The sequence below is a fragment of the Fistularia commersonii genome, chromosome 24 (genome assembly GCF_037954325.1).
Source record: "Fistularia commersonii isolate RoL2024-O1a breed Wild chromosome 24, RoL_Fcom_v1.0, whole genome shotgun sequence".
In the NCBI taxonomy this organism is placed as follows: domain Eukaryota; kingdom Metazoa; phylum Chordata; class Actinopteri; order Syngnathiformes; family Fistulariidae; genus Fistularia; species Fistularia commersonii.
In genome coordinates, this window is record NC_141307.1 from 7,789,746 (window position 1) to 7,817,528 (window position 27,783).

The 27,783-nt window shown below is 45.0% G+C and overlaps 6 non-coding genes across 6 annotated transcripts; all 6 read right to left on the reverse strand.

Moving 5' to 3' along the window:
- Positions 1 to 3,607: 3,607 nt before the first annotated feature.
- trnap-ugg (transfer RNA proline (anticodon UGG)) lies at positions 3,608 to 3,679 on the reverse strand. Its single transcript has one exon. It is a non-coding gene; the product is annotated as a tRNA-Pro (tRNA).
- A 1,862-nt stretch (positions 3,680 to 5,541) lies between these two features.
- On the reverse strand, positions 5,542 to 5,660 carry LOC147219913 (5S ribosomal RNA). The gene has a single exon (XR_015108595.1). It is a non-coding gene; the product is annotated as a 5S ribosomal RNA (ribosomal RNA).
- A 994-nt stretch (positions 5,661 to 6,654) lies between these two features.
- LOC147219914 (U2 spliceosomal RNA) lies at positions 6,655 to 6,845 on the reverse strand. Its single transcript, XR_015108180.1, has one exon. It is a non-coding gene; the product is annotated as a U2 spliceosomal RNA (small nuclear RNA).
- Positions 6,846 to 8,715: 1,870 nt separating this feature from the next.
- LOC147219915 (5S ribosomal RNA) lies at positions 8,716 to 8,834 on the reverse strand. Its single transcript, XR_015108651.1, has one exon. It is a non-coding gene; the product is annotated as a 5S ribosomal RNA (ribosomal RNA).
- Positions 8,835 to 15,219: 6,385 nt separating this feature from the next.
- On the reverse strand, positions 15,220 to 15,383 carry LOC147219916 (U1 spliceosomal RNA). Its single transcript, XR_015108200.1, has one exon. It is a non-coding gene; the product is annotated as a U1 spliceosomal RNA (small nuclear RNA).
- A 586-nt stretch (positions 15,384 to 15,969) lies between these two features.
- On the reverse strand, positions 15,970 to 16,160 carry LOC147219917 (U2 spliceosomal RNA). Its single transcript, XR_015108149.1, has one exon. It is a non-coding gene; the product is annotated as a U2 spliceosomal RNA (small nuclear RNA).
- Positions 16,161 to 27,783: the final 11,623 nt, after the last annotated feature.

The following is a 27,783-nucleotide window of genomic DNA, read 5'->3' on the forward strand; positions in this document are numbered from 1 at the left end:
GGATTTCATTAAATATAAACTATATATTGTTGAGCATCACATTTTTTTTTAGCATTTTTTAATTTTGTACTTCTTTTATAGCTGGTGTCTGGTGCTGATATATGATGAATAGAATGTGATTCTACAGATTAAATGTCATATTTACTGAAAACCAGCAACAGGATTAAAGATAAAGGAAATTAGTCAGCAAGTGTTTATCTCACCAAGTTGAATCTTTTCTGAGCAAGTTTAAATAACAATGGAAGTCTTTAAAACTAGTGTCTGGAGTTAGAATGTTTTGAGTAAGACGTAATTCTATTACAATATGTCACATTTACTGAAATCCAGTCGCAGGGATAAAAGATTAAGCCATTTGGTCAAAAAGCGTTAATCTCAACAAGTTGAAGGTTAATGGAACAAGTTTAAAATTATTTTAGAATTCTTTAAAGAACTCCAAAGTAATTTACACCTTGTTCCAAACATTTCTAGGCCATACAGCATCGCTGGTCTCACCACAGTCTTGTACACCTTTCCTTTCATTCTGGCCCATAGTCTTCTATCACATAGTACCCCTGACACTTTTCTCAATCCCATCCCAACCTGCTTGGACCCGTCTCTTCACCTCTTTTCCACACTCTCCGTTACTCTGGACTTTTGACCCCAAGTACCTGAAATCCTCAAACTTCTTGATCTCCACTCCCTGTAGCCTCACCGTTCCAGCCGAGTTCCTCTCATTCACACACATATATTCTGTCTTGCTGCAACTAACTTTCATTCCTCTCCCTTCCAGAGCATACCTCCACCTCTCTAGATTTTCCTCTACCTGTTTTCTGCTCTCACTACAGATCACAATGTCATCCGCAAACATCAAGGGGTTTCCTGTCTAACCTCATCTGTCCATCACCATTGCGTACTAGAACGGGCTCAGAGCTGATCCCTGGTTGAGTCCCTCCTCCACCTTGAACTTCTCTGTTACCCCTACAGCGCACCGTACCAATGTCTCACAGCTAGCATACATGTCGCGCACCAGTTTAACATACTTCTCTGCCACTCCAGATTTCCTCATATAATACCAGAGCTCCTCTCTTGGCACCCTGTCATATGCTTTTTCTCGGTCTACAAAAACACAATGCAGCTCCCTCTGGCCTTCTCTGTACTTCTCTATTAGCTTTCTCAACGCAAATACTGCATCTGTAGTACTCTTCCTCGGCATGAAGCCATACTGCTTTTCACAAATGCTGACTTCTGCTCTCAGTCTAGTTTCCACTACTCTTTACCATAACTTCATTGTACGGCTCATCAACTTTATCCCTCTATAGTTGCCGCAATTGTGCACATCCCCTATATTCTTAAAAATAGGCACCATCACACTTTGTCTCCATTCTTCAGGCATCTTCTCACTCTCTAAAATCCTGTTGAATAATCTAGTCAGAAAATCTACTGCTCCCTTTCCTAGACACTTCCACACCTCCACAGGTATATCATCAGGACCAACTGCTTTTCCCCTCTTCATCCTCTTCAATGCCTTCCTCACTTCACTTTTACTAATTTGTGCTACTTTGTGGTCTACAATAGTCCCCTCTTCTACCCTTGCCTCTTTCATTTTCCCCATTCATCAGCTCTTCAAAGTACTCTTTCCATCTTCTCATCACTCTTCTAGCATCTGTCAATGCATTTCCTTCTCTGTCCTTAATCACCCGGACCTGTTGTACATCCTTTCCATATTTATCTCTCTGTTTTCGCCAACCTGTATAGATCATTCTCACCCTCCTTTCTATCCATCCGAGCATACAAGTCACCGTACGCTTTTTGTTTTGCATTTGCTACCTCTATCTTTACCTTTCGCTATATCTCCCTGAATTCCTGTCTGTTCTCTTCAGTCCTCTCAGTATCCCACTTCTTCTTTGCTAACCTCTTTCTCTGTATACACTCCTGCACTTCCTCATTCCACCACCAAGTCTCCTTGTCTACTTTTCTTCCAGATGACACACCGAGTACTCTCCTATCTGTCTCCCTGATAACTCGAGCTGCTGTTGTCCAATCATCTGTAAGCTCACCGTGACCACCCAGACCCTTTCTCAACTCCTCCCTTAAAACCATGCAACACTCCTCCCTTTTCAGCTCCCACCACTTTGTCCTCTGCTCTGCCTTTGTCCTCTTCATCTTCCTTGTCACCAGAGTCATTTAGCTGCCCCACCTCATGGGCTCATCCAGGTGGATGAAGGGAATATAAATAAAGAAAACAAACTATAATAGAGATTTAATAAAGCGCGAAAAACAGTCAACATGCAAGCAGTGGGCGTGGCTCGTTGGTCTTGGGGTATGATTCTCGCTTAGGGTGCGAGAGGTCCCGGATTCAAATCACTGATGATTCCCTGACTCTCATCTTGTTTGCTCCTACTTTTTCACAGCGCTGTAATGTGAGCAAGTACGTTTGTTTTGTTTTGTTGTCATTTGAACCGGGATATTAGCTCCGACTCCTTTGTTGCACAGGATACCTACGTTGAAGACAACTGATAGGTGAGAGCGTACCTTGACGTTGACCGGACAGGGAAGACCGAAGAACTGGTAAAATGTCACCCTTGAAAAGGTATTGAATGTGAGAAAACCTAATGGCAAATGAGATGTGACTTGATTTTCTCTGCAATGCTGATCACAATCAATGGAGCCCTATCCCCACCATAATTGGGCCTGGTGGAGAAATACAAGTATTACTAAGCAAGACATGAGACAATGTCAAAGAGTCCCAACATCTCTTCAGCGGCAGTGCTGCTTCTACCGTAGAGACTGGGAGAAAATGAAAAGTAAAGCAAAGGCAAAGTCTGCCGTGAGACAAAGGGACATTGTGGGCCAATTCAACATGGCAAGAGGTGCAGGAAAACAAAAATATCCCACATGACGGAAGGCTTCTCCCGCTGAGCAGCACCAGCTGGTGGTACTGGACATGCACCACCAGGAAGAAGCAGACTGAATTGCCAGAGCTTTGTCCCTCACCAAGCATGGCCGCTGGGTGAGCTGAGATGGTGTAAAAAGTAGTATGATCTTTTGGAGCGGCAGTGGAACATGGAGGCCACAAGCTGAGCTTGACCATCAGATCCATGTATGATGTCCTGCCCCCTCCTGCCAAAGTACAAAAGTATTTTGGAGAGGATCCAGCCTGTTTCCAGTGTCCTGCCGAAGCAATCCCAAAGAAAATCCTTGAGGGCTGTAAGACCAGGTTCCCCTGAAGAATAATCAGAGCCTGCATGCTAATCTGAAGGCAGATTCACCTGTTGCCCCAAGCAAACGGTGAAGTGCCTGGTTACTGCAATGGAAAACGAGAAGGTAGCCAGCAATGCCATGGGCCCATTGTAAGCCCTGGTACTAAAGGGCTTACGAGTAGACTCTATTTTCAATCTCACCATTCTGGATGACATTATAGCGAGGTGGTCCTGAGAACCAAATACTACAAAGGTGTCTTCCTTGTGAAGCTGACACTTGGGAGTTTTTTCTTCTATATAAGTAATCATTGGGTGGAAAAGTCTGTGATGGTTGAACATTGCTGCTGAAACAGAGGATGCAAGGTGTGTGCGAAGAGTAGACCAGATCTGTCCGTATGACACAGCAGAATGTAGCATTGGAAGGGCTCGGGCTCGTCCGGGATTTGAACCCGGGACCTCTCGCACCCAAAGCGAGAATCATACCCCTAGACCAACGAGCCACAAAAGCTTGCAATGAGTTGAGTCACGACCAATCAAATTTGATTATTCATATAGCGCCAAACACCAACACAGCGTTTCCATGATGCTGTACAAATATAGAGCAGGACTGAACCACACTCTTTGGAAAGACTTACAGAATACCCACATTCCCGAATAAACAAGCACTTGGAGACGCTTTGAGGAAACACTGCCCTTTACCAGCTCGAAACTGATATGAGATTTCTGAGCCTTGGGGTTTTCTTCTGATGACCACCTGCTTTTATTCTAATATGGCACTAATGGCAGGCAGCCACTTGCTGGGAGTACAATGCAAGGTGTGAAATGTAGCTGAGGCCGTGGTCTTCACATTCTACAGTCATGGCCAAAAGTTTTGAGATTGCCACTTTCACAATGTCTGTTCCTTCATGGTTTTTAGGTGTTTGCCAGATGGTTCTATTGTTGTGTCATTCTCCAAACTTTTGGCCATGACTGTACAGACCTGGTCGTCCCATCACAATTGATGAACAGCTTTACCCATCAGAAACGTTGCCCTTTGATTCAATATATTGCTACAAAACCAGATAAGTTTGGCATCAAACCACCAAACACCAGCTTTAAAGAATTCCAAAGTAATTTACAACTTGTCAACTATTTACAACTTTACAACTATTAACACCAACGCCATCTTCAAAAAGGGTCAGAGCCGCCTGTTCTTCCTCAGGAGGCTCAGATCTTTCAATGTCTGCAGGACCATGCTGCAGATGTTCTACCACTCGGTGGTGTCCAGCGTCATCTTCTACGCTGTTGTGTGCTGGGGCAGCAGGCTCAAGACAGCTGACGCTAACAGACTCAACAAGCTCATCAGGAGAGCTGGATCTGTCCTGGGCGTGGAGCAGGAGTCTGTGGTGCAGGTGTCAGAGAGGAGGATGCTGAAGAAGCTCCTCAGCATCATGGACAACATCCATCACCCCCTGCATGCCACACTGACGTCCTGTCAGAGCTCTTTCAGCCGTAGACTGATACCACCGAGGAGCTCCACTGAACGCCACAGGAGGTCTTTCCTCCTGAGGCGATCAGACTTTTTAACTCCTCTCCATTCAGCCGCCGGCAACCATAACAACCTATCTTTAACCTAAAAACAAACAAAAATGTGCAATATCTCATTTCTGTGCAATATTCAGAAACTGTGCAATATTTCATCATATTTCATCTCATCTCGTAACAGTTACACTACAATGTTCCCTTCTATCATACTATTGTGCACTCCTTACCTCACTTGTTACTAAGACACTTATAGTTTTATCACTGCTTACTAAGACACTTTATAGTTTCACTGAGACACTTTATAGTTTATAGTTTATTTTTATTTCTAATTCTGCCTTTCTTTTATGATTTGTTACTGTTATATTTTCTGTAACTCTGGCACTGCAATTTCCTTCGGGATTAATAAAGTTGTTCTTATTCTTATTCTTATTCTTATTCTTAAGAAAAGAAGCGAGGAAGGCAACGAAGAGGATGAGGAGTTCAAAGGCAGTGGGTCCTGATGACATGCCGTACATGTGGAGGCATGGAAGTGTCTAGGAGAGCCAGCGGTACGGAGGTCAGCGACTGGATGATTCAAAAGAAAAAGAAATACAGCACACATGGAAAAATACTGTACAGGGATGACAAGAAAGGCGACGAGCGACAGACAGCGACGGACGGAGGCGGCGAGACAACGGAAAGTGACCCGAAAGGTAAGGCGAGGAACTATGACTGAGCGCTTCACTGTGACTCCGGTGGGACAGACACAAGGGAATGAGCGCGGGTGTCCGTGTGTGAAATGTTGGCGCTCTTGAGAGACAGCACCCCCTGCTGGGGACAGAGAGGACAAACATGAAAAAGCTTACAGCACCTGGTATTCCAAGGCGGTCTCCCATCCAAGTACTAACCAGGCCCAACCCTGGTTGGCTTCCGAGATCAGACGAGATCGGGCGTGTTCAGGGTGGTATGGCTGTAAACGAGGGAGACCCGCGCGGAAGGGCATTTTATAAGCAGCCGTCCTCTGTCTTTTCCACCTCCAGTCATTTCCACATCTGTCAGGAGCTCCTTCTATTTAGTCTCCATGATTACAGCCAGTGGCGCCCGAGGCTACTCTAACCGAAAATCATCAGACACTCCTTAGGCTACAGCCTAAGGTAAAAAGGGAGCTAGCAAAGGCCATAGCATAAAAGTTCAAGGTGGAAGCGGGACTCCGTCGGGGATAGGCCCTGAGCCCCTTCTTGGTCGCAATGGTGACGGACGGGCTGATGGATGAGGGTAGACATGAATCTCCACGGACCGTGACCTTTGCGGATGCCGTTGTGATCTGTAGTGAGAGCAGAAAACAGGTGGAGGTCAATCTAGAGAAGTGGGGGTATGCACTGCGTACTCAATCGGGGGGGGGGAACCCACGCGGACTCTTCACAAATACTGCAGGATCCGGGAGCTCAAACACCATCCGTCTCGCACACACACGCACACACCGCCCTGCGTGAATCTCTCACACACACACACTCCGTCAAAAAAACGTCAACTCTGAGTTCTGACGGGCCGGGACGCCGAAAACGACACGGACGCTTCAATTTTCACGAAGAAGTCAGAGGACAACCGGAACACGTTCCGTCCGTCCTCCGAATGCCGCGAGGGGTTTCTGCCGCTCTACGGCCGGGAGAACTTCCCCTTGAGCCCAGTCTGACACAGTCTATCGGGGGCAATCCATCCGTTTCAAATGCGATCCATTTAGGCTCAGTTCTGGTCCATAGCGGGATTTTATCGGGCTGCACGGGGCGAATGGTAGGGACAGGGTTTCAGGCAGACACGCTCGTGTGTCGCTATCTACCGCTCCCTACCGGCAGAAACAACGGGGACAGTGTCGCTGGTCACGCAAGGCACAGACAAGATCTGGATCCCATGTATGTTGGTTACGTATGACGTTGTTGGAGGACACGGCAACCTTGACACCGGACACAAAAGCGGGGGGTGCACCGTTCCCGGAGATACTGCAATACCAGGTCGATGCGCGGAGTGGACGGAGCAAGCCCCTATCCCATCTCCCTGTTCCAAAAATCAATTTAATATTAGGTCCGAGGATAGGGGACGTACCAGATGTTAAACTGATAAAAACAGATACTACACTTGATCTTAGCCAAAAGGCCGAGGAGCGATAGCCCCGCGCCCTCGCTCGACACCAACGCATTCCCCGCACCGTCAACTTCACTCACGACTTCATTCACAAATAAACCCCCACGCCGTCTCCGCCGCTCGGCCCGGAGCGACGGCGCATCTCCCCCATCGCCCCCATCGCCCCCATCGCCCCGGAGACGGAGGTCCCGGTGGAGGCCGACGTTCCTGCTTTACAAGAAACAACATGGCTGATGCATCTTCCGCATCTGCCCGCTCACGTGGCGCGCGGCCCCCCGACAGGACGCCGGAGCATCAAAGTAAACCCAGGACTTCAACAAGCAGACTCCTCGGAACCTGATGAATGAATGGGGAAAAATGAAAGAGAGCCAAGGGTAGAAGCGCTGATTACTGGCGATCGCAAAAGGAGAAGAGACAAGTGTAAAAAGAAGCGAGGAGGGCATCGAAGAGGATGAGGAGTTCAAAGGCAGTGGGTCCCGATGACGTACCGTACAGGTGGAGGAATGGAAGTGTCTAGGAGAGCCAGCGGTACGGAGGTCAGCGGCTGGATTATTCAACAGCGAGAGACACAAACGAGAGAAAAAGAAATACAGCGCACATGGAGAAACACTGTACAGGGATGACAAGAAAGGCGGCAAACCGAAAATCATCAGACACTCTTTACCTTCGGCTGCAGCCTAAGGTAAAGGGGGAGCTGCCAAAGGCCATACCAGGACTGGTATGCACGCGGGGACAGTTCATGACAAGAGAAAGAGAAAAATAAATAAAATACACATGGAAAAAAGGACGAGTACCACAGATGCAGTATTGGCGCCCAGAATGCTCATAGACAAGTACAGAGGTGGCCGGCGGGAGCCGCATTGCCTTTTTGTACACCTAGAAAAGGCCTACGACAGGTTGCCAAGAGAGGAGCTCTGGTATCCTATGAGGAAGTCTGGAGCGGCAGAGAAGTGTGTTACACTGGTGCAGGACATGTATGCTAGCTGGGAGAAATTGGTGCGGTGTGCTGTAAGACTGGACCAGAGAAGTTCAAGGTGGAAGCGGGACTCCGTCGGGGATAGGCCCTGAGCCCCTTCTTGTTCGCAACGGTGACGGATGGCCTGACGGATGAGGGTAGACGTGAATCTTCACGGACCGTGACCTTTGCAGATGCCGTTGTGATCTGTAGTGAGAGCAGAAAACAGGTGGAGGTCAAGATAAGATAAGATAAGACCTCCGTCACGCCCCGGACACAGAGGTCCCGGTGGAGGCCGATGTTCCTGCTTTACAAAAAACAACATGGCTGATGCATCTTCCGCATCTGCCCGCTCACGTGGTGCACGGCCCCCCGACAGGACGCCGAAGCATCAAAGTAAACCCAGGACTTCAACAACCAGACTCCTAGGAATATGATGAATGAATGGGGAAAAATGAAAGAGAGCCAAGGGTAGAAGCGCTGACTACTGCCGACCGCAAAAGGACCAGAGACAAGTGTAAAAAGAAGCGAGGAGGGCATCGAAGAGGATGAGGAGTTCAAAGGCAGTGGGTCCTGATGACTTACCGTACATTTGGAGGCCTGTAAGTGCCTAGGAGAGCCAGTGGTACGGAGGTCAGCGGCTGGATTATTCAACAGCGAGAGGCACAAACGAGAGAAAAAGAAATTCAGCACACATGGAGAAATACTGTACAGGGATGAAAAGAAAGGCGGCAAGCGACGGATGGAGGCGGCGAGACAACGGAAAGTGACCCGAAAGGTAAGGCGGGAAACTATGACTGAATGCGTGTCGCGCCGGGCTTCACGGTGACTCCGGTGGGACAGACACAAGGGAATGAGCGGCGTGTGTCCGTGTGTGAAATGTTGGCGCTCTTGAGAGACAGCACCCCCTGCTGGGGACAGAGAGGACGAACATGAAAAAGCTTACGGCACCTGGTATTCCCAGGCAGTCTCCCATCCAAGTACTAACCAGGCCCGACGCTGCTTGGCTTCCGAGATCAGACGAGATCGGGCGTGTTCAGGGTGGTATGTCCGTAAACGAGACTAGCTTACGCGGAAGGGCATTATATAAGCAGCCGTCCTCCGTCTTTTCCACCTCCAGTCATTTCCAGATCTGTCTGGAGCTCCTTCTATTGCGTTTCCATGATTACAGCCAGTGGCACCCAAGGTTACTATAACCAAAAATCATCAGACACACTTTACCTTAGGCTGCAGCCTAAGGTAAAGAGGGAGCTAGCAAAGGCCATACCAGGACTCAAATTCACGGCGGGACAGTAAATGACAAGAGAAAGAGAAAATTAAATAAAATACACATGGAAAAAGGAAGAGTACTACAGATGCAGTATTTGCGCCAAGAATGCTCATAGAGAAGTACAGAGAAGGCCCGTGGGAGCCCCATTGCCTTTTTGTACACCTAGAAAAGGCGTACAACTGGTTGCCAAGAGAGGAGCTCTAGCTACCTCATATGGTGTTTTAAAGTTCTTCTTTCTTGTTCAGTGAGAGAAATCTAATCTCTGCTGGGCTTTAACAAGTGCATCTAAGTCAGGTTGAATGTCTGAAGTGGAGATGTGAAGCACAGCTGACAGATGATCATCAGTGAGAGGATCTATACCTGGATTTTGTAAACTTCATCATTGAAAATGTTTGTTCACAAATGTAGGTAGAGCCAAAGAGAACAAACATCTTCTGAGCATGTCTCCTAATGTTTGGAAAGTTCTCCTCCTTGAGAGAAGAGTAGAAATCCAGCAGAGATCCTGACTTAAAGTGCTCTGCCAGTACTACATCATACTGCAGGTCAATGAGTTCCAGCCGAAAATCACTGGGTGCATCATCCACACGGAAGGTAAAGGGAGAAGAAATCATGTGCATGTCATCCTCCATTGCTCTAAGATCCTCAAATCACCTTGAAAACTCACCATACAATGCTCCTCACATGGATGAGTACCTGCAGAGGTTATCAGCTGATGGTGTGACTTCTTTCAGGGTCAGCATGTGAGTGAGAGTGTTGTTCTCCTGTTGTCTTGAAAGCAACTGTATCTTTCTCATGAAAGCCTTCACCGGGCTGTGCATTTCATGCACAAAAAGGCCCTTGCCTTGCAGCTTGGTGTTCAGTTCATTTATCAGTGCAGTCACATCAACAGCAAATGCAAAATCTGCCATCCTGTCCTCATCTGCAAGCTCTGGGATGGCCTTGCCTTTTGTCTCACAAAACTCCTGGATTTCTGCTTTCAGATCCCAGACTCTTTTTAGCACTTTGCCCAGGCTGAGCCATCTCACAGAAGTGTGGTAGCCAATGTCACTGTGCTCACTCTCATGCTCCTCCAGAAGTGTTATAAACTGTCTGTGATTCAGTGCCCGCGCCCTGATGAAGTTAACTATTATAGTAACAACATCGATAACATGGTTAATTTTTAGCACTGATGTGCACAACACATGTTGGTGTAAAATGCAATGTAAAAATACCAATTTCTGATCAGGGTCAATTTCAGTCACTTTATCCTGCATGCGTTTTAAAAGTCCGACATTTTTCCCTGTAAGATTTGGACAACCGTCCTTGGTGACACCTGCCAGTCTGTCCCATTTCAGTCCCAACGTGTCCATACAAGCATTTACCTCAGTGAAGAGATCGCTCCCTGTCGTCATCCCTTTTAACGACCGCATTGCTGCCAGCTCCTCCGTAATCTTGAAGTCCGGCGCTATCCCACGGACAAATACGAGTAGCTGGGCTGTGTCGCGGACATCACAACTCTCGTTCAAAGCCAAGGAGAAAAAGTCAAAACTTGGCACTTCACGTTGCAGCTGTAGCTCCAGATTCCCCGCAATGTCCTCTATCCTTCTCGCCACGGTTTGCCTGGACGGCGGGACTTGCTCAAATGCCGCTTTTTTTTCAGGGCATATTAGTGCTGCAGAGTCTACCAAGCACTCTTTCACAAACTCCCCCTCTGCGAATGGCTTGCTGTTTTTGGCTATTTTGTGGGATATCACGAAGCTGGTCTTGGTTGCTGCATCCCTGGATGTATGAAGCTTGGTAAAAAAGCCTTGCTGCGTTTGCAGCTTAGCTAGCAAAGCTTCCAATGTCCGCGTTCTTTCGTCATCAGTCAGGTTTTTATATTTCTCTGCATGTTTCGTCTGGTAATGCCGACTCAAATTGTAGTCCTTAAACACGGCGATCTGCTCCCCACAAACTAAACACACAGCTTTACCTCCAACTTCAGTAAATAAATACTTAGCTGTCCAATTTTTGTTGAAAATCCTACATTCGGCATCTACCTTTCTTTTTTTAGCCTGAGACGACATTTTTGAGGGTGAAAATTGTCTTGTGATTCAATTGCGTGCATGTCTTGATATACGCATTACGTCATTATGTGCGTGAATTAAAAAAAAAACAACTTCAGAATAAAAGCAGTGCAGCTTTAGCCCATGAATGAGGTGAAATTAGAAAGTATGTTTATTTTGTAATTTCCAATTAACCTTACACTGGCGGTCAGAGTCAACCAAAGGTATGTGGCCCGGGGCCATACATTGCCCAGGTCTGTCATACAGGCCCGTCAGTGCCATCCCGCAGGCCGGATGTGGCCCGTGGGCCGTACAATTCCCAGGTCTGTTATACAAGGTGTGCTCAGGCATTTCCTACAAAGGACCAAAAGTCAGTTACAGTTGCCAAAGTATTGTGGGAAAGTACTTTGTTCATTATGGACTACCCGCTAGAATACATTCAGACCAAGGTAGAGATTTTGAAAGCCGCCTTATAAAAGAACTCTTATCCATGCTTGGAGTAAGAAAGTCGCGCACCTCACCTTATCATCCGCAAGGTGATGTTCAACCAGAACATTTCAACAGAACACTTCTCTCAATGCTTGGAACTCTTGAAAATGTGCAGAAACAAAACTGGAGTCAACATATCAGTCAGTTAGTACATGCGTATAACTGCACTAAAAATTAGTCCACTGGATATTCCCCATACTACTTAATGTTCAGGCGCAATGCCAGATTGCCTGTTGACCTCTGTTTTGGTACAGCTCTCGACGGTAATTCAGAGACGTCTCACCTACAGTATGTGGACAAAATGAGAAAAGAACTCCAAAAAGCTTACCATTTAGCTGCAGAGTGTGCAACCAAGAGCCATCTGAGAAACAAAACCTGTTATGATCAACGAGTAAGAGACCAACCTCTACAAGAAGGAGACCGAGTCCTCGTAAGAAATGTTGGCCTCACTGGGAAACATAAACTACAAGATAGATGGAAATCCACACCCTATATTGTGATTAAAAAGTTTTCCAACTTACCTGTAGACAGAGTCAAACCCGAACAAGGAACTGGAAGTGTCAAAACTTAACACAGAGACCACCTTCTACAAATTGGTTATCTTGTCAGGATTCCCGATAATTCTGAACAAACTAAAAGAGTCAGAACACCAGTTACCAGGAGACAACATACTCTAAGACATCAAACACATCACCAAAATGATCAGACATCTGACATCTCTTCAAACTCTGAATCTGAGTATGAGCGTGTCTACGAGTGCCCAACCTATGATAAGGTCAGGAAACCACTGTCCATACCAGACCGAACCACCCCAGAGCATACTCCCTTTGAAAATTTCCCCTCATCTGAGAGTGAACCGGAGGTGGAGAAAGTACATTCTGTCAGTTCACAGGAAGAGGAATATCAGTCCTCCAACGAGGACGCAGATACTAATGATACAGCTGAAGACACTGATGTGGAGTTGAGAACTCAAACCAGCCCTAGAAGCAGAAAGTCAACGCGTGAAGTAAAACCAGTGATCCGCTTGACCTATGATAAACCTGGAACTCAAGCTGGGGAACCTGTGACTATTGTGCACCAGAGCATGGTCATTCACTTGAACCTCAGTGCCAGAGGAAACCCTGATCTTGTGAAACATCCTAAAACATGCCCCTACAGATCTAAGTCTAAACAGTACAGTTAGTTGAGGACATCTACAGTATATGTATATTTTAGAAGGGGGAGGATGTAGCCCGTCTAAAATTTCATTACAGACCATACAGGCTAAAATGTAAAGATGTTTTAACATTTAAGTAAAATTAAATAAGACTGAAATGGCTGTAAAACATTTAATATTTCATGTTTAAAATGTGTTCATAAATGGTTAAAAACAAGGTTTAATCTTATCTAAGGTTTTTGTTATTTATTTGGGAATCGTGCTTTTAATCGCCGCAAGCTTGTGTGAAACGTACAGCTCAACATGTGCTTTTGCTTGCATCCGAACTTGTTAAGTGTCAATATGGTATTTTCTTGAATTGTATTGGTTGATGTACACTTAGTGTCCAATCCAATGCGTGAGGGCGGGATCTGAATGAGGAAGGCAATAGAACATCTAGGCGCGAGGCATTCGACTGCTGCGTTTGCCGAGGGAAGTTTGTGAAACTAAGCTGAAAGGAGAATGGTCATAAAACATTGTGGATGCAGAGTCTACGTTGCTGTTTTCGACTATTTAACCCTGTGATGAGTGAGTACTCGATGTATATGATTTTTATGCTAAGACGATATGTTTAAGTGCACATATGCGATGCTAATCGAGCGTTAGCATTGTTAGCATTTTACCGCAAGTTAATTTCATACTCTGTATGTAAAGTATATGAGCTTGGAATTGGAGACCTTTGACGCTCAGTGGACCGAGAGGAATTCTCTGGACGTTTCTGCTGAGGCTTAACCGATGAGTTTCACCGAGTGCACTTCGTGATGCCGTGATGCCAAGTCATTGCTAACCCGTTTGCCGAGAGGGAATCGCATGGTGATGGACAACATTTGACTATCCATTGCTTCGACACCAAAAGGATTAGTGAGTACATCAAAGCACATGCATTTTATTTTGGGGCTTGTCAACAAGTGAAACGGACATTTTCTGTTTTTCTGGTCCAACGATCCCGAGCATCGAATCAGGCCTGCCACGATTGAACTTTCTGAGAAAAACAAAAAGGACTTTAAGGTTATGGTTTTTGAACTGGACTGAACTTGAAGGGATGTACATGGTTTTTGAATATGTTTATGTAGTTGCAGAGCGACAAAATCTCAAATGAACGCACTACCAATTTCATTTCATTTTTCTTTCTTTTAATTTTGTGAAACTAAACTTTAAATTTGTACTTAAAGAGATCTGTGTTTGTCTTAATTCATATTTTATCCTGAGGAGATGGAGGCACCGCTATAATCAAAAAGCATAAATAAGTTTAAGTTATCAAAGAATTAGGTATTATTGTTTCTCCTATTTACCATTGAAAATTTCATCTAAGTAACGTTCCCAGGGCCGGAACCATTGTACTATCACTACATTAACTAAGAGGTTGGGTGCTACACTGCTCTAACCATAAATCATCACACACTCTCTACCTTAGGCTACAGCCTAAGGCTAAAGCCTAAGGTAAAGAGGGAGCTAGCAAAGGCCATACCAGGACTCGAATGCACGGCGGGACACTTCATGACAAGAGAAAGAGAAAAATAAATAAAATACACATGGAAAAAAAGGACGAGTACCACAGATGCGGTATTTGCGCCCAGAATGCTCATAGACAAGTACAGAGGGGGCCGGCGGGAGCCGCATTGCCTTTTTGTACACCTAGAAAAGGCCTACGACAGGTTGCCAAGAGAGGAGCTCTGCTATCCTATGAGGAAGTCTGGAGCGGCAGAGAAGTGTGTTACACTGGTGCAGGACATGTATGCTAGCTGGGAGACAGTGGTGCGTGCGGTGTGCTGTAAGACGGTACCAGAGAAGTTCAAGGTGGAAGCGGGACTCCGTCGGGGATAGGCCCTGAGCCCCTTCTTGTTCGCAATGGTGACGCACGGGCGGGCTGACGGATGAGGGTAGACATGAATCTCCACGGACCGTGACCTTCGCAGATGCCGTTGTGATCTGTAGTGAGAGCAGAAAACAGGTGGAGGTCGAGATAAGATAAGATAAGATAAGATAAGATAAGATAAGATAAGATAAGATAAGAACAACTTTATTAATCCCGAAGGAAACTGTTGTGCCAGAGTTCCAGAAAATATAACAGTAATAAATAATAAAAGGCAGAATTAGAAATCAAAATAAACTATAAACTGTAAAGTGTCTCGGTGAAACTATAGAGAGGTGGGGGTATGCTCTGGAAAGGAGAGGAACGAAAGTTAGTCGCAGCAAGACAGCATACATGTGTGGGGATGAGAGGAACTCGGGTGGAACGGTGAGGCTACAGGGAGTGGAGATCAAGAAGCAGGAGCATTTCAGGGACTTGGACACTCTGGATTGTTTTCTGGCCCGATCGTAAATCCACGCTTTCGCGGTGCACCTGCCATGTGCAACGACAACTCCCTGGTTGGGTCACAGCCCGGCCAGGGAGGGTGGGCGCGCGCGACCATAAACAGTGAACCCGGCCTCCAGCGACACAGACTTGCTCTTGAACAGCACGACAGGGGAGAGCGCGGACGCAGTCCCCCACTACCAGAAATTATGCAGTCGAGATTCCCACATTTGGGGAATTCGCAGGGGTCAGCACAGCCGCAGTGCAATGGCTGAGCCTCGCCCTGGGTGAACCACCTTCTTGATCATGGTATCTCCCCTGCCAGGTAAGTATGAGTCGCACGCGTCCCGCGCACGGACCGCTTTCACACGCACGCCGTTCTCAGTCGGGGAGGAACCCATGCGGACTGTTGCGGGAGCTCACACATGATCCCTCTCGCGCACACACACACACACACTCTGTCAAAAAAAAACGTCAACTCTGAGTTCTGACGGGCCAGGACGCTGAAAACGACACGGGCGCTTCAATTTTCACGAAGAAGTCAGAGGACAACCGGAACACGTTCCGTCCGTCCTCCGAATGCCGCGAGGGGTTTCTGCCGCTCTACGACCGGGAGAACTTCCCCCTGAGCCCAGTCTGACACAGTCTATCGGGGGCAATCCATCCGTTTCAAATGCGATCCATTTAGGCTCAGTTCTGGTCCATAGTGGGATTTTATTGGGCTGCACGGGGCGAATGGTAGGGACAGGGTTTCAGGCAGGCACGCTCACGTGTCGCTATCTACCGTTCCCTACCGGCAGAAACAACGGGGACAGTGTCGCTGGTCACACAGGGCACAGACAAGATCTGGATCCCGTGTACGTTGGTTACATATGACGTTGTTGGAGGACACGGCAACCTTGACATCGGACACAAAAGCAGGGGGTGCACCGTTCCCGGAGATACTGCAATACCAGGTCGATGCGCGGAGTGGACGGAGCAAGCCCCTATCCCATCTCCCTGTTCCAAAAATCAATTCAATATTTGGTCCCCAGATAGGGGACGTATCAGATATTAAACTGATAAGAACGGATACTACACTTGATCTTAGCCAAAAGGCCGAGAAGCGATAGCCCCGCGCCCTCGCTCGACGCCAGCGCATCCCCCGGACCGTCAGCTTCACTCACGACTTCATTCACAAATAAATCCCCACCCCGTCTCCGCCGCTCGGCCCGGAGCGACGGCGCATCTCCCCCATCGCCCCCATCGCCCCCATCGCTCCCATCGCCCCGGAGACGGAGGTCCCGGTGGAGGCCGACGTTCCTGCTTTACAAGAAACAACATGGCTGATGCATCTTCCGCATCTGCCCGGTCACGTGGTGCACGCCCCCCCGACAGGACGCCAAAGCATCAAAGTAAACCCAGGACTTCAACAAGCAGACTCCTAGGAATCGTGTCCCCTTCAAATCAACCTGGAATGTGGCAAAAAGTCGCCCGTGAGGAGAAAAGACACAGGTGGAAACAGGACGTTTGAACCGCTCACGATACACAGCGCGGCAAACGGGCGCCATCTTGTGAACCCGTCTGGTTACCGCATCGTTGCGACCAGCTCTCACAGAGACTCGCCGCTCATCGCCGGGAAACACGATTCAAAAAACGTCACGAACACAAGATAACAGTAAAATGGTTTTAAATCCACATTTACATTTAATTACATTCATGTTTTCGTCACTACCAGCAGAACAATTTCTAAACACGACGGTAAATCATCTCGTCCCGTGGCGAACACCCACTGGACGCCGGCACCCCAAACAGCCTTCGACGGCCTTGAACGCTAACCCCGCCCCGCACCGGCTAATACCGGCTGTTACGACGACTGCTGGTCGGACGGAGCCGATCGCGCTCGGCTAGACCACCGCTTTATCGTTGTCGTTTGAGTCGCCAACACTCAATTACCGACGCGCTCCGAGGCAAGATGGCAGAAGGCCGCTAGCTAGGCTGTTAGCTAGCCTTACCTCAGCTCAGGAAATCTGTGACGTCGTCAAGATTTCTCGGCCGAAAGGCCCTCAATTACCGTGAAAAATCACCGGGAGTTGCTTCGCGGTTGTTATAAACACGGTCAATCCGATTGTAGGTCGAGAAATCGTCACTATTCTCTGTAAAAGTGAACTTACGTCGCGGGGCTGGACGGCGCTTTTGACCGGGAACAAATCGCGGAACCCTGGAGCCTTCAGGGACCGACAGCTCCCTTCTTCACTTCCGTTAACGGGGTATGTTCGGAAAACGGCCATAACTCTTCGGTTCAATTCTACTTCGAACTATATAAATTAATTCTACTTCAAACTATATGAATTAATTCTAATTCTAACCATATGAATTAACTGTACTTTAAATTATGAATTAAGAAAAGAGATGTGGGACCTGTGGAATCCCCTCCGTGGAAACTTTCATCCCGAGTCCCGCTTCTCTGAACTCTTATACTGGCATTCTGTGGCTTAACTGATGCCAGACCACCATTGTTGACATGCAGAGGTTTTTAAATGCACTGAATGGAGAGAAGTTCTGACACACTGTTGATGAATCAGGTCCAAGTCCAGTCACCCAGCAGCCCAGGAGTCTCCTTCTGTGCGCCGGTCTGCTCCAAGACCTCCAACATCATCCCTGTTTGCAGTAAAACAAAGAACCACAGGACCCTGGGTACAGATCTTCCATCCTGGCTCTGTAGGAGTGACTGACGTCCTCTGAGCACCTTGTTGTTCTGTCTTACCTGAGATCCAACACAGACCCGCCCTGGACCCCCTGCTGTTCACCTAGAGTGAGCAGGACCAGAGGAGATGCCGTGATAATGAGCACTGTTGTGCAACTTGAAAGTCCTAGAAAGTGACATCTGGACATCTGGAGCTCATGTGAATATAAACCACAGCGGGTAAAAACACAAACACATAAGCTGCACTTGTCTGTGAACTGCAGGTGTTCACATTGTAACCAGATATTTACACATTAACCTTTTTTTTTTTTTTACTTTTAATTAAATACATACTGTTAACATTTGCAAATATGTCCTGGAAAAGCAGTGCCTGTAACACGGCTGATGGAAAATGTTCATTATGAATGAAACAAGGAAAAGTTCATCCATTTTTTATCCCCGCTTTATTTATTATTGTTATGTTTTACTTGAAACTCTGGCACAACCATTTCCTTTGGGATAAATAAAGTTGTTCTTATTCTTATTCTTAAACAGGCCACATCTGGCCAATCAAAGATTGGTCCAGAATTCATGCTTGATATGTATGATTGGATCAACGAATGTGGGAGCTCAAACTGGAGATTATCAATTTTTGGAGCTACTTCAGAACTCTTGAGAATTTATCCTGAACTGAATAACACGGATTGGCTTTGTTATTTAACATTTACTGTGGACCTACTGACACACATGAATGAGCTGGACGTGAAGATCCAACCAAAAAAACAGTTTGTGAATGAAATGCAAGAAATGTCAGAGCCTTCAAAACCAAGTTGGTTTTATTTTCAAAGCAAATATCAAAAGAGTCTGATATGTACTGTTCACAAATACATTTTTTGTTTTACATGTATCATATTGTCAAATTTTAAAAGTCAATCCGGCCCCTGAGCCAAAAAGTTTGCCCGCCCCTGAAATACCTGATGAAGACTTTTCAGAAAACCTTTGACCTGTCATTGCCAGCAAAAGGTATATAAGAAAGTATTGCAATGAATGTTTGTTCCTGACCAACTACTTATTCTCCATCATTATGTCCAAATAAGTTTGTTAAAAATCAGACAATGATATTTTCTGTCTCTCATAGTTGAAGTATACCAATGATGAAAATGAAAGACCTCTATCATGTTTTTAAGTGGGAGAACTTGCACAATTGTTGGCTGACTAAATACTGTTTTGCCCCACTTTATCTGGATACTGGGCACTGACACCTATTCAAATCAACATTTTAAAATGAGCTGATTTAGACTGGAATGATCATTTTGAGCTTATTTTAATCAAATTGTCAAATATTCAAATACAACATTCAAGTTTTTAGTTTCACCTATGAACAGGGTGATGGCAATCAGCACCAACAACACACTGAAGTCTCACGGCACCTTGACTGGACTGAAAATCAATGTCAAAATGAAGCTATGAAAAACAGTGCACCTCTGCGTGAATTCTGTCCTCTTTAAACAAATCTTGAACCCCCGGTGCATGTCTTCGCGATAACAAGTCATAACTTCTCACTCCAAACTCACCTGAAACACAATAACAAATAAAATCTTCAAAGGGTACAGAAGAGACCTGCATGTTTTATTCCTCAACCAAGCCAAGGCGTCTTAATCCATCCCCACATCTGTCATCTGGGAGGCCTTCAACCTCTTCCAAGTGCATGAAACCCCCCACAAACCTGGTCAGAAGCTTTCTCCAGCATTTCTTATTCTGTAAAACAACCACAGAGTACAAAACATGGTGATCATTGGAAGTGGGCTTCAGGGCAGGCTGCGTCACATCCCCTCCAGCCTTTACCATGGCAATGGAGATGATCATCGGTGCATCTCGGTGGAACGACGGAGGGGAGCTACTGCAGGCTTGACAGCGGCTGCCTCTGATTCGTGCCTCCAAATAATTATTGGAAAAGCCCCCCAGTAAAACAGTTGAAGAACATGAAATGACCACCTAGATCCCCACCATCACCTCTACCAAATGCCAGCTGGAGAAGCTTCACTCCAACACTACCTGGGGAAGAAGAAGTTGGAAGCCAACAAGTAAGGGAGCATTTCCATCGTGAAAGGAAAGCTTACTGGCCACGGTTCCACCTCGTCGAAACAGCTATTCCTTTGATATCAGAGCTGCAGGTCCAGCCTTGGATGGTGGAAGCCTCAGATGCAGAACAGACCAACGCTGCATTGAATCCCTTCAGTGGGTTGTAGGACAGGATACAGATTGGATTGGAAAAGCAGGATTTCCCTTGAAAGGTAGTAAACATCAGACTTTTCTACTCATCCTGAAATTTATTACAAAACACACAAGAGATGTGTTTCAGTATTACACATTTACAATACGCAATTAAAAATGTGTCTGTAGATCTTTGTGCAAGTCGCTACAAATCAGCCTTGCTTGTTCAGAGATGATTAAAAAATCCTTTTCACAGAAAGGTGGATTTAGAACTCAGTAAAATTAAAAAAAAAACCATTGTAACAGTTTTACCAGAGATTTTCAATAATAATGTTTTCGTTTCCCATATGAACAAGCAGATGAAAATGTGTACAAACAACAGACGAGAGTGCCACATGACCACAAGCATGTAATTGATTCCTAAGTACAAATACAACCACTAATACAAAAGTTTTTGAGTCATGCATTGCTCCATTCAGAAGCTGATCCAGGGTCAGCCATCGCAGCCATTCAACGACAAGAAAAACGTCAACTCTGAGTTCCGATAGGCCGGAATGACCGAAACGACACAGACGCTTCAATTTTCATGAAGAAGTCAGAACACAGAACACATTCCGTCCATCCTCCTGATGCCACAATTGGTTTCTATTGTTTTACAAACGGGAGAACTTTGCCACGATCCCGGTCTGACAGTCTTTAAACGCGACCGGTGTGGTGGACGGATCGGGACTGTCGTCTTTTGTCATCAAACAGAATCCATTTGCGCTAAGATCGGATTCCTTGGTGGGAATTTACTTCGGTACACGGAAGCAAGGCGTAGAGACAGGTTGTCCATTTAACAAACTTATGTCACACGTCACCCATAACCCTCCTGCCTCTTTGCATCATCATCAACCAACATAATACAGTAGACGCACCAAATGGCACATTAAACATTCGTCTCCACGATCTTTGAGATGTCTCTCATCGAATATGTTATTATTTGCAATTTGGGAGTGTGCACCGTCATCTTCACTTCAAACAACATCGCTGATGCATCTTCCGCATCTCCCCTGTCACGTGGTGCACGGCCGACCAATAGGACGCCTTCTTCTTCTTCTTCTTTCGTCTTTTCCCGTCAGGGGTCGCCACAGCGAGTCAACTTTCTCCATCTAACCCTATTCTCTGTGTCTTCCTCTCTCACACCAACTACCTTCATATCCTCTCTCACTACATCCATAAATCTTCTCTTTAGTCTTCCTCGAGACCTCTTGTCTGGCAGCTCCAATTCCAGAATGCGTCTACCAATATATTCTCTATCCCTTCTCTGTACATGACCAAACCATCTCAGTCTGGCTTCTCTGACCTTCTCTCCAAAACATCGAACATGTGCCATCCCTCTGATGGACTCATTCCTGATCCTATCCATCCTGGTCACTCCCAAAGAGAACCTCAACATCTTCATCTCTGCAACCTCTAGTTCTGCCTGCTGTCTTTTGGTCATTGTAACAGTTTCTAGTCCATACATCATCGCTGGTCTCACCACTGTCTTGTACACCTTTCCGTTCATTCTGGCCGATAGTCTTCTATCACATAGTACCCCTGACACTTTTCTCCACCCATTCCAATCAGCTTGGACCCGTCTCTTCACCTCTTTTCCACACTCTCCGTTGCTCTGGACTGTTGACCCTAAGTACCTGAAATCCTCCAGCTTCTTGATCTCCACTCCCTGTAGCCTCACCGTTCCACCTGAGTTCCTCTCATTCACACACATATATTGAGCCTTGCTGCGACTAACTTTCATTCCTCTCTTTTCTAGAGCATACTTCGACCTCTCTAGAGTTTCCTCAACCTGTTCCCTGCTCTAACTACAGATCACAATGTCTGCAAACATCATGGTCCATGGAGATTCCTGTCTAGCCTCATCTGTCAGCCTGTCCATCACCATTGCTAACAAGAAGAGCCTCAGACCTGATCCCTGATGGAGTCCCACCTCCACCTTGAACTTCTCTGTTACCCCTACAGCACACCGTACCAGTGTCTCACAGCTAGCATACATGTCCTGCACCAGTCTAACATACTTCTCTGCCACTCCAGACTTCCTCATACAATACCAGAGCTCCTCTCTTGGCACCCTGTCATATGCCTATTCTAGGTCTACAAAAACACAATGCAGCTCCCTCTGGCCTTCTCTGTACTTCTCTATTAGCATTCTCAATGCAAATACTGCATCTGTAGTACTCTTCCTAGGCATAAAGCCAAACTGCTGTTCACAGATGCTGACTTATGCTCTCAGTCTAGTTTCCACTACTCTTTCCCATAACTTCATTGTATGGCTCATCAACTTTATCCCTCTATAGTTGCCACAATTCTGCACATCCCCTGTATTCTAAAAAATAGGAACCAACACACTTTGTCTCCTTTCTTCAGGCATCTTCTCACTGTCTAAGATCCTGTTGAATAATCTAGTCAGAAAATCTACCGCTGCCTCTCCTCGACACTTCCATACCACCACAGGTGTATCATCAGGGCCAACTGCTTTTCCCCTCTTCATCTTCTTCAATGCCTTCCTCACTTCACTCTTACTAATTTTTGCTACTTTGTGGTCTACAATAGTCACCTCTTCTACCCTTGCCTCTCTTTCATTTTCCACATTCATCAGTTCTTCAAAGTACTCTTTCCATCTTCCCATCACTCTTCTAGCATCTGTCAATACATTTCCCTCTCTGTCCTTAATCACCCGGACCTGTTGTACACCCATTCCATCTTTATCTCTCTGTTTCGCCAACCTGTATAGATCATTCTCACCCTCCTTTCTATCCATCCGAGCATACAAGTCATCGTACGCTTTTTGTTTTGCCTTTGCTACCTGTATCTTTACCTTTCGCCACATCTCCCTGAACTCCTGTCTATTCTCTTCAGTCCTCTCAGTATCCCACTTCGTCTTTGCTAACCGCTTTCTCTGCATATACTCCTGCACTTCCTCATTCCACCACCAAGTCTCCTTATCTATTTTCCTTCCAGATGACACACCAATTACTCTCCTATCTGTCTCCTTGATAATACAAGCTGCTGTTGTCCAATCATCTGGAAGCTCACCGTGACCACCCAGACCCTTTCTCAACTCCTCCCTGAAAACCATGCAACAGTCCTCCCTTTTCAGCTTCCACCATTTTGTCCTGTGCTCTGCCTTTGTCCTCTTCATCTTCCTTGTCACCAGAGTCATCCTACAAACCATCATCCTATGCTGTCTGGCAACACTCTCACCTACAACTACTTTGCAGTCACTGATCTCTTTCAGGTTACCTCGTCTATACAAGATGTAGTCTACCTGCGTGCTCTTACCCCCACTCTTATAAGTTACCCTATGTTCCTTTCTGGAAAAAGGTGTTCACTACAGGCATTTCCATCCTTTTTGCAAAATCTACCACCATCTGTCCCTCTGCATTCCTATCCTGGATACCAAAACTGCCCATCACTTCTTCATCCCCTCTATTGCCTTCGCCAACATGTCCATTGAAGTCTGCACCTATTACCACTCTCTCATTTCTGGGAATATTCTGCATCACTTCATCCACCTCATTCCAGAACTTCTCCTTCTCTTCAGATTCACATCCCACCTGCGGGGCATAGCCACTAACAACATTGAGCATCACACCTTCAATTTCCAATTTCAGACTCATAAGTCTATGTGACATTCTTTTCACCTCTTGGACATTCCTAACAAACTCCTCCTTCAAGATAACTCCTATTCCACTTCTCTTCTTGTCAGTACCATAATAGTACAACTTAAAGCCTGCTCCTAAGCTTCTAGCCTTACTACCCTTCCACCTGGTCTCCTGGACAAACAGTATATCCACCTTCCTTCTCTGCATCATGTCGACAAACTCTCTACCTTTTCCTGTCATAGTCCCAATATTCAAAGTCCCTACTCTCCCTACTCCCAGGCTCTTTCCTTTCCTCCTCTGTCTCTGCTTCCAAACACGCACTCCTCTTCTTGTTCTTGTTCTTCGACCCAATAAAGCCAATAAAGCCACAATAAAGCCATCTAGTCAAAACAATTTTGACTAGATGGCTTTATTGTTAAAACCTTCAGCAGTAGGTGAAGACATTGTGTAGAATCACGTCATATTCAGCATATTTTAGCACCAGATACCAGCATTAAGAATACCATGGTTATTTACAATATGTGCCAAAAATCTTTAACTTGGAAGATAAAAACTTTTTGTCCAAATGCCTTTATCTTTCATTGTTGAGTGTGGATTTGAGTGAATTTATTCATTTTGTAGATCCTATATTTTGTAGAATGTTTTAATATTCAGCATATTTCAGCACAAGACACAACCTTGAAAGAATTCCAAAGTTATTTACAACTTGTGCCATAAACATTCGACTTAGTGAGATAAACGTTTTTGATCAAATGGCTTTATCTTTTAAACCTGCTGCTGGATTTCAGTAAATGTGACATATATTGTGTAGAATCATGGCCTATTCAACATATTTTAGCACCAGACACCAGTTTTAAGAATTCACTTGTTATTTATAACTTGGTCCAAAAAGCTTCAACATCATGACATGAAGAGTTTTGACCAGATAGGTTTATGGTTTAAACCTTTGGGTAGATTTAGGTAAAGATGGCATACTTTGTGTAGAATCACATCATATTCAGCACCAGGCACCAGCATTAAGAATTCGAAAGTTATTTACAACCTGTGCCAAAAATCTAAAACTTGGAAGATAAACACTTTTTGACCAAATGGGTTTATCTTTTAAAGATGTGGCTCCATATCAGCAACTGTCGCAGATATTGTGTAGAATCGTGTCCTTTTCAATATATTTTAGCACCAGACACCAGATTTCAATAATTCTTTTCTTCTTAAAACTTGTTCTAAAAAGCTTCAATTGGTAAGATAAACACTTGATGTCCAAATGGCTGGATTTCAGTAAATGTGACATATATTGTGTAGAATTACGCCCTATTCAGCATATTCCAAAAACAGACACCAGATTTAAAGAATTCCAAAGTAATTTACAACTTGTTCCAAAAAATTCAATTTGGTGTGAAACATTTTTGAATAAATAGCTTTGTCTTTCATTCTTTCGGCTGGGATTGAGTGAATTTATACATTGTTTCGATAGTGTATTATCACATCCTAATAGGGAAATTTCAGCACCAGACACCAGCTTTAAAGAATTCCAAAGTTTTTTAATACCTTTGCCAAAAACCTTAAACTTGGAAAAAGCTTCAACTGGTGAGATAAACACTTTATGTCCAAATGGGTGTGTTTTAAACCTGCAGCTGGATTTCAGTAAATGTGACATACTGTACATTGTGTAGTATCACTTCATATTTAACATATTGCAGCACCAAACACCAGTTTTTAACAATTCACTTCTTATTCAAAACTTTTTTCAAAAATCCTCAACTTGGTGAGGTAAGATCTTTTCAACCAAATGCCTTTATCATTTAAACATCTGGCTGGATGTTAGTGAATCAGACATTAATTGTTTAGAATCATATCTTATTCAGCATATTTCAAAAACAGACACCAGTTTTGAAGAATTACAAAGTTATTTACAACTTTTGCAAAAAAACCCTCGACTGGCTGAGATGAAAAATTGACCAAATGGCTTTATATTTCTAACTGTTGGCTGCATTTAAGTAAAGATGATATATACTGTGCAGAATCACATCCTATTCAATAATTTTCAACAACAGGTGCCAGCTTTAAGGAATTCAAAAGTAATTTACAACTTGTTAAAACCTACTAAACCTGCAACAGGATATTTATACATTTGACATATTTTGTGTAAGTTCAAATCCTATTTAACATATTTCAACAACAGAAACCAGCTTTAAAGAATTCCAAAGTAATTTATAACTTGTTCCAAACACCTTCAGTTTGGGTGATGAACATTTTTGAATAAATGGCTTTATCTTTCATTCTTGCGGCTGGATTTGAGTGAATTTATACATTGTTTAGATTCTGTATTGTGTATAATCACATCCTTATCGGGAAATTTGAGCTTCGGACACCAGCTCTTAAGAATTACAACTTGTGCCAAAAACTGTCAACTTGGTGAGATAAAGATATTATATCCAAATTGCAACTATGAGAGCGCAAAGACCAGACATCCCCCTCCCTTTTTTTTTTTTGATATTAATGTATTTTATTTCCTGAGTTAGCAACTTGCTCCTTTCCTCACATTCACTGTTCGTAAGTATGTAGTACCACATTCCACCACAGGATGGCGTGAAACCAACTGTGATTAGTTTGCCGAGACGAGGTCACAGCATTAGTTCAGTGCTGTGTTGGACGCCAGTAATGTGGCTAATGTCTGTGTTACAGCCGACAACAAAACCCGCAAAACCTACACACTGAATCATCATCATTCACGTGTGCAACACAACCACTACAAAAGCTGATGCGGAAGCTGTAGTTAAACCTATCTGTAAATATATTCTGCCAACCCATGGCATACTGCAGAGAATAAATGAAGTTGTACACAATGGGTCAAGTTATGGACATTGACTTAAAGAGACATTGTTCTTATCATCCACAAACTGCAGGGTTAGTGGAAAGAACAAATGAAACAGTAAAAAACATACTAAGAAAATGTATGGAACATACAGGAAAGACATGGCGAGAGTGCATATATATGGTAAAAATGTATATTCAAAGGATTGATTCAAAGGATGGAGAAGCTAGAGCGGAGAACTGAGGAAGCGGAGACCAGGGTATGCCAGGTGGAAGACACAAGCCAGCGCCATGAGAGGATGCTGAGGCACCTGTTGAAACGGGAGGCGGCCCTGACGAACATGTGCGACGATCTACAGAATCGGATGCGCCGCAACAATCTGAGAATTTATCAAGTCCCCGAGGAAAGTGAGAAAGGTGACATGATTGGTTTTGTGAGGAACTTAATTGAGACGGCGCTACAACTCCCGCCCGAGCTAAATGTAAAAATCGAGAGGGCACACAGATCACTGGGGCTAAAGCCTGCGAGTTCAGCGCCTCCGCGCTCCATTATCGTGAGGTTTCTGGATTATACAGAAAAAGGAAGCAGTGCTGCGACAAGCATGGGCCCAAAAACGAGTGAAGTTCCAAAAGGGAGTGATTTACTTTAACCAGGATTACTCTCCAGAAATACAGAGGAAGAGAACGCGGGTCCGAGGAGTGATCAAGCAGCTGAAGGAGAAGGAGATCCGGGCAATGTGCCGCTATCCGGCGCAGCTGAGAATCAACTTGGAGTCGGGAGTGAAAACATTTCCTCCGCTGGTGGATGCTGTGCCAACGTTGAAGAAGCTGGGCATCGAGTTGCAGGTTAGCAAGAGAAAGAGACTGGAATGGGAACTCTCAAAAGATACATGATACATACAAGACAGGATGGTGGGAAGAGAGAAAGAAAGGACACATCACTGTCCGCCGCAGACCTGCGGGCTGTTTTGCTGGACTAAAATGATGAGGAGTACTGTGCCCGGGTAATGTTAAAATAATTAGATAACGTTATTACTGTCAATCTTAAAGTTCTATGTGTATTACTGTTCATAGTTTAAACAGCCAAATATGCTGAAGTTAAGTGAATCATATTGTAAAGTTATTGAGAGGAGAGGAGAGTTAACTCTGCTATTATTTTCAATTAATATTTTTTTACGATGAGACCCGTGTTGGGATCACTGCCTCACCAAAGATTTTGTTTTTTTTCTTTGGTCTGTGGTTTGGACAGCACTCAGTGCACTTTGCCCAGAGGGAATCTTAAATCACAACCCTCTGCCTGCATTACAACAGGAGCTGGACAGATCTCTGTACTCAGCTGGACTATTGGAAGTCACATATGTTTACTTTATTTTTTCTGTTCTGTGTTTTAAGAGTT